We start from the raw sequence: 5,446 nt of genomic DNA on the forward strand, positions 1-5,446 counted from the left end.
TACTTCTCTGAAGGACACTCGGGACTTCCGTTTGTTCTCCTCAGCTTCTAATTGGCTACTTTTATGAATATATTAGGGCACGAAAAATGGTAGATTTTTTTTTCTTATACGTTCAAATTAATAAAGACGATTGAATGCGAATAGCTGGGTTTCCCACTGGACACTGGCATGTTTATAAATGTACCTCCATGGATAGCGAACAAGAAGTCGCCCTCACCGCAAGGTGATTGAAGATTTGGTCCTTAAATAAGATGCCTCACAAAAACCAAGGCGTGTTGTATGAAAGGAGAGAAGGTTAGCACTCCCCTTGACAAGGATGGAAGAGGCCCTCGGGCCTGACAACACGCATACGGTTAAGGCATTGCCACCTACTTCGTGGCATCTAACCATCGTTTTCTTTTTCTTTTTTTTTTTTTTTGAGATGGAGTCTCGCTCTGTAGCCAAGGCTGGAGTGCAGTGGCGCGATCTCGGCTCACTGCAAGCTCCGCCTCCCGGGTTCACGCCATTCACCTGCCTCAGCCTCTCCGAGTAGCTGGGACTACAGGCGCCCGCCACCACGCCCGGCTAATTTTTTTTTGTATTTTTAGTAGAGACGGGGTTTCACTGTGGTCTCGATCTCCTGACCTCGTGATCCGCCCGCCTCGGCCTCCCAAAGTGCTGGGATTACAAGCGTGAGCCACCGCGCCCGGCCGTTTTCTTTTTCTTTGTTTTTTTTTTGTTTTTCTTCAGACGGAGTTTCACTCTGTCGTCCAGGCTGGAGTGCAATGGCGCGATCTCGGCTCACTACAACCTGCACCTCCTGGATTCAAGCGATTCTCCTGCCTCAGCCTCCCGAGTAGCTGGGATTACAGGCGCCTGCCACCACGCCTGACTAATTTTTCGTAATTTTAGTAGAGACGGGGTTTCGTCATGTTGGCCAGGCTGGTCTTGAACTCCTGACCTCAGGTGATCCGCCCGCCTCGGCCTCCCAAAGTGCGGGGATTACAGGCGTGAGCCACCGCAAAGCTCGGGGCATTTTTTATCTTCTTTTATCTTCTTTCCTTGGGACACGGGCGCGGGTCGCACATGTGCACGGGTGCGCCGTTCCGCCGCTGCTTGGGGCTTTTCCGTTCATCTTCACCGCCCCTTCTTGGCATTGGGTCATGTTCGCGTCTCGACACCTGGCAGGGCCCGTCTCCCGAGGGCGCCCCGGTCGCCGCATGAGGCACAGGGCGGCTCGGCGGGTTGACGGGCGCGTCCCCAGCATCGCAAACGTTCAGGGCCTCGTTCAAAGCCTGACGGAAGTTTCTGCATTCACAGAAAACTAAGCATTGGGCACGACCCGGAGATACGGCAGCTACCGAGCGAAGCCGCTGCCCGCCCGGAGCGCATTCCCGGCCATTCCAGAGCCTCCGCCCCGAGCCCCGTGGAGACCTGCTCCAGCGAGCAGGACGGACGGGGAGGTCCACACCCAAGTCCGGATCCAAGGAGGCGCGAGGACCTCGGAGCCCTGAGACGCAGGGAGGGCCCCGCAAGGCCCCGGGGCTGGAGGGGAGCCAGGGGCCAGGAGGGGGATCAGGGGACGACCCGTTTGGCCCGGGGCCCCAGGGACCTGTGCAAGGACCTGAGCTTCGACCCTCAGCAAGGGCGAGACCTTGGAGAACCTCCCGCAGGGGAGGGACGGGACCGAATGAGCTCAAAGGACATCCCTCCGGCGGCCACGCTGAGAACAGCCCAGCAGGCAAGGATGGCAGCGGGAAGACCTTCGCGGCTGCGGCGGGGCGAGGCCGGAGGCCGGGTGCGGGCGCCATGGAGGGGCTGAGAGCCCTGGGTTCTGGAAAAGATGTGCCAATAGCCGTGGAGGGCAGGGTCAGGGGTAACTGCAGGGTTTCAGTCCCCCTCCGGGGAAGGACGCGGTGCCACCTGCTGAGACAGCCAAGGCTGAGGGAGGCGCAGGCCCCGGGAGCTGGAGGGCCCGGCACTGAGGCCTGGGATGGGGAAAATAGGCAGGCCAAGGGCGCGCCGCTCCAGGGCTCAGGCCTGCGCAGTCAGCACACCAGCCACGTTAAAGCCACAGCCTGGCTGCATCCCTTAGGAGAGAGTGGGCTGATCCAGGTGAGGGCTCAGCCTGGGGTTGGAAACCGCAGCCCAGCTCGCCCCCTGCACCCCGACAACGAAGCTACCAAGCGGCCTTCCTCTGTTACAGCCCCTCCCCTCGGGGTTACCCCATATTCTGGTATTTCCCTCCCCAAAAGGCCTTATGGGAACCCTCCCTCCTGCTCACCAAGGTTTTGACAGACGAGTCGACTACAAGGAAAAACAGACCTTGAAATAGGCATAAGGAAAAAACCCTCTGCTCAACCTAAGGAGTCTCAGCAACCATCCAGGTCCTCTCCACCTTTGGTCTTTGCTGTTCACTGTTCACAGCTCCAAACTGTAGGAAGCTGGCCGGGCGCGGTGGCTCACGCCTGTAATCCCAGCGCTTTGGGAGACCGAGGCAGGTGGATCACGAGGTCAGGAGATCAAGACCATCCTGGCTAACACCGTGAAACCCCGTCACTACTAAAAATACAAAAAATTAGCCGGGCGTGGTGGCGGGCACCTGTAGTCCCAAGTTCTCGGGAGGCTGAGGCAGGAGAATGGCGGGAACCCGGGAGGCGGAATTTGCAGTGAGCCGAGATCACGCCACTGCACTCCAGCCTGGGCGACAGAGCGAGACTCCGTCTCAAAAAAAAAAAAAAAAAAAAGAAATTGTAGGAAGCTGAATGTGCCTGCCCAGTGGGATGTGATTATTACTGTGGATTTTGACCTTTTGCCAGTTTTGAATCTATTTGCAATTTGTCTCAGCATTCGTTTGCCTGCGTAAGTGTAGTACTTTCAAGCGGTTGTAACATCTTACAGGTCCCCTCATTAGTTGAGTTACATAAAATCTTTGCCAAGTGGATCTCGCCTTTAACAGTACCTGCGCCCCCTGCTCCCCTGCACCCGTCAGGCTTGGTGGTGAGGGTCAGGGTCTCCCCCAAGGGCGTGAAATGCCATCTCAGCCCACAGCCCAGGAGCGGGCATCACTCTACTGGGATTCAGCATCCTCTGCCCTTCCTCTGGATAACCATACCTGATTCTCCTCTTCACTGAGTCCTTCTTTTCTCCTATTTCTCAGAACTCATCCTTGACCCTAAGGGAGCTCCTTGCTGTGGCGGTGAATCCACACGGCCAACACCTTACCCCACCACAGTGTTTGAGAGCTTCCTTCATGGGCTGAAGAGCAGGATGTGGCACACAGCTTGTTTTCCTAAATGACACAGATGGACCCCACCTGTGCATGGTTCCCATCGATGGAAACCACCAGAAAGGCACCCCAGAAGAGTGAGAATGGCAAGCGTGGTGACAGCATTCGCCTGGCCTCTGTGTGCGTCCCCGTCCATCACGTCTGTCATGGGCGCAAACTCCCGTATGTTTTTTAACATAGGACATAAGTAAGGACTGGAAAGATGTTTATTAAATGAAACCAATCTGCTGATGAGTCAGCTGTTTGAACACGCACACAGCACCACCCACTGTGGTGGGTGCATGGAGCGTGGCTGGCTGCATCCCCCACTGCCAGGTTACAGGGAACACAGGAGACAGGAAGATGCTGAACAGCCCCATGGAGACGCACTCAGCAAAACCAGACCAGGAGGCCACAGGATAAACGACCTGGTTTCAATGATACATGGCACAGAAAAAAGAGGGATGACCTGGCGATTTAAAGACTTGAGGGGCTGGGCGCGGTGGCTTACGCCTGTAATCCCAGAACTTTGGAAGGCCAAGGCAGGCGGAGCACTTGAGGTCAAGAGTTTGAGACCAGCCTGGCAACATGGTGAAATCCCATCTCTGCTAAAAATACAAAAATTAGATGGGCGTGGTGGGTGGGTGCCTGTAGTCCCAGCTACTCAGGAGGCTGGGGCAGGAGAATCACCTGAACCTGGGAGGCAGAGGTTGCAGTGAGCTGAGGTCACGCCACTGCACTCCAGCCTGGGCAACAGAGCAAGACATCTCAAAAAAAAAAAAAAAAAAAAGGCTTGAGGTAAACTAACCAGATGCAGGTGAAGACCTTGTCTGGATCCCGATTCCATACACAGGCATACATGTGTGCAAACATACATGCATTTGTGCATGTGCACACACATACCCTATGCACACATACCTTGCAGGTACATCTACACACACATACACATGCTGTGGTTTGCTGCATAAATGTACTTGTGTGCACCCATGTACAGGTGTGCACTACATGCATATATATATGTGTACACGTGCATGTGATGTGTATATGCGTGTATGTGTGCACATACAGGCACACTTTTTTAAAACATACTAAGACAACAGGGGAAATCTGAACATCAGATATTCAATTAAATAATTTTAGGGGGGCTGGGTACAATGGCTCACGCCTGCAGTCCCAGCACTTTAGGAGGCAGAAGTGGATCACCGGAGGCCAGGAGTTTGAGACAGGCCTAGGCACCACAGTGAGACCCTGTCTCTGCAAAGCTAAATATTCAAAAATTCGCTGGCCTGCCTGGCCAACATGGCAAAACCCCAACTCTACTAAAAATACACAAAATAGCCAGGGCTGTAATCCCAGCTACTGGGGAGGCAAGGCACAAGAATCGCTTGAATCCGGGATGTGGGGATTGCAGTGAGCTGAGATGGCACCACTGCACTCCAGCCTGGGTGACAGAGTTAAACTCTGTCTCAAAAATGAAATAATTAGACAGGCATGGTATCATGTGCCTGTGGTCCCAGCTACTTGGGAGGCTGAGGTGGGAGGATCACTCGTGTCGAAGTGGTTGAGGCTGCAGTGAGTCGTAATCACACCACTGTACTCCAACCTGGGCAACAGAGCAAGACCCCATCTCAAAAAAAAAAAAAAAAAGCAGGGGGTTGGAGAACTTTTTTGGTATGAAAATGGCACTGTGGTAATAATGCTTCTGGAGACTTATTCTGAGATACCATGCGCTCACCTCTTACATGGTAGAATGTCTGGGATTTGTACTGAAATAACAGGAGGAGCCGATGAACAACAATGAAGTTCCTGCAGCAGGGACAGGAACCTGGGGGCGCCGCGCTCTTCACATCTGAAAGCTCCTGTTAGTTTGTAACGCATACCCTGGAAGATACTCCCCAGCATGGTGGTGGCAGCAGGACTTTGGAGGACCTCTCCTCATCCGTGCCTACCTGCCTAACAGTCAGTAATTAGCACACAGGTATATACCTAAGAGTGGAAAAACCAATACAAAATACATAGAATAATTAGCACAAATAGATGACTTTCCTAAGGTTACTGTAAAAACCCAGGACTGTCCTGCGGGGCACACTAGCTCACCAGACACCACCCCCACCACCAGGGACAAAGCCCCAGGGCGGCCGCCCTCCCACCCCACAGAGACAGCTACGTTTTAAGTTAAGAAATTCTCACAAGACTAAA

General features: G+C 53.8%; 1 non-coding gene across 1 annotated transcript; it reads left to right on the top strand.

The window, feature by feature from the left end:
* The first annotated feature begins 272 nt into the window (after window positions 1–272).
* On the top strand, window positions 273–398 carry LOC129479978 (U6atac minor spliceosomal RNA). Its single transcript, XR_008656894.1, has one exon. It is a non-coding gene; the product is annotated as a U6atac minor spliceosomal RNA (small nuclear RNA).
* The last annotated feature ends 5,048 nt before the right edge of the window (window positions 399–5,446 follow it).

This window comes from Symphalangus syndactylus, chromosome 3, assembly GCF_028878055.3.
Source record: "Symphalangus syndactylus isolate Jambi chromosome 3, NHGRI_mSymSyn1-v2.1_pri, whole genome shotgun sequence".
NCBI classification, from domain to species: Eukaryota; Metazoa; Chordata; class Mammalia; order Primates; family Hylobatidae; genus Symphalangus; species Symphalangus syndactylus.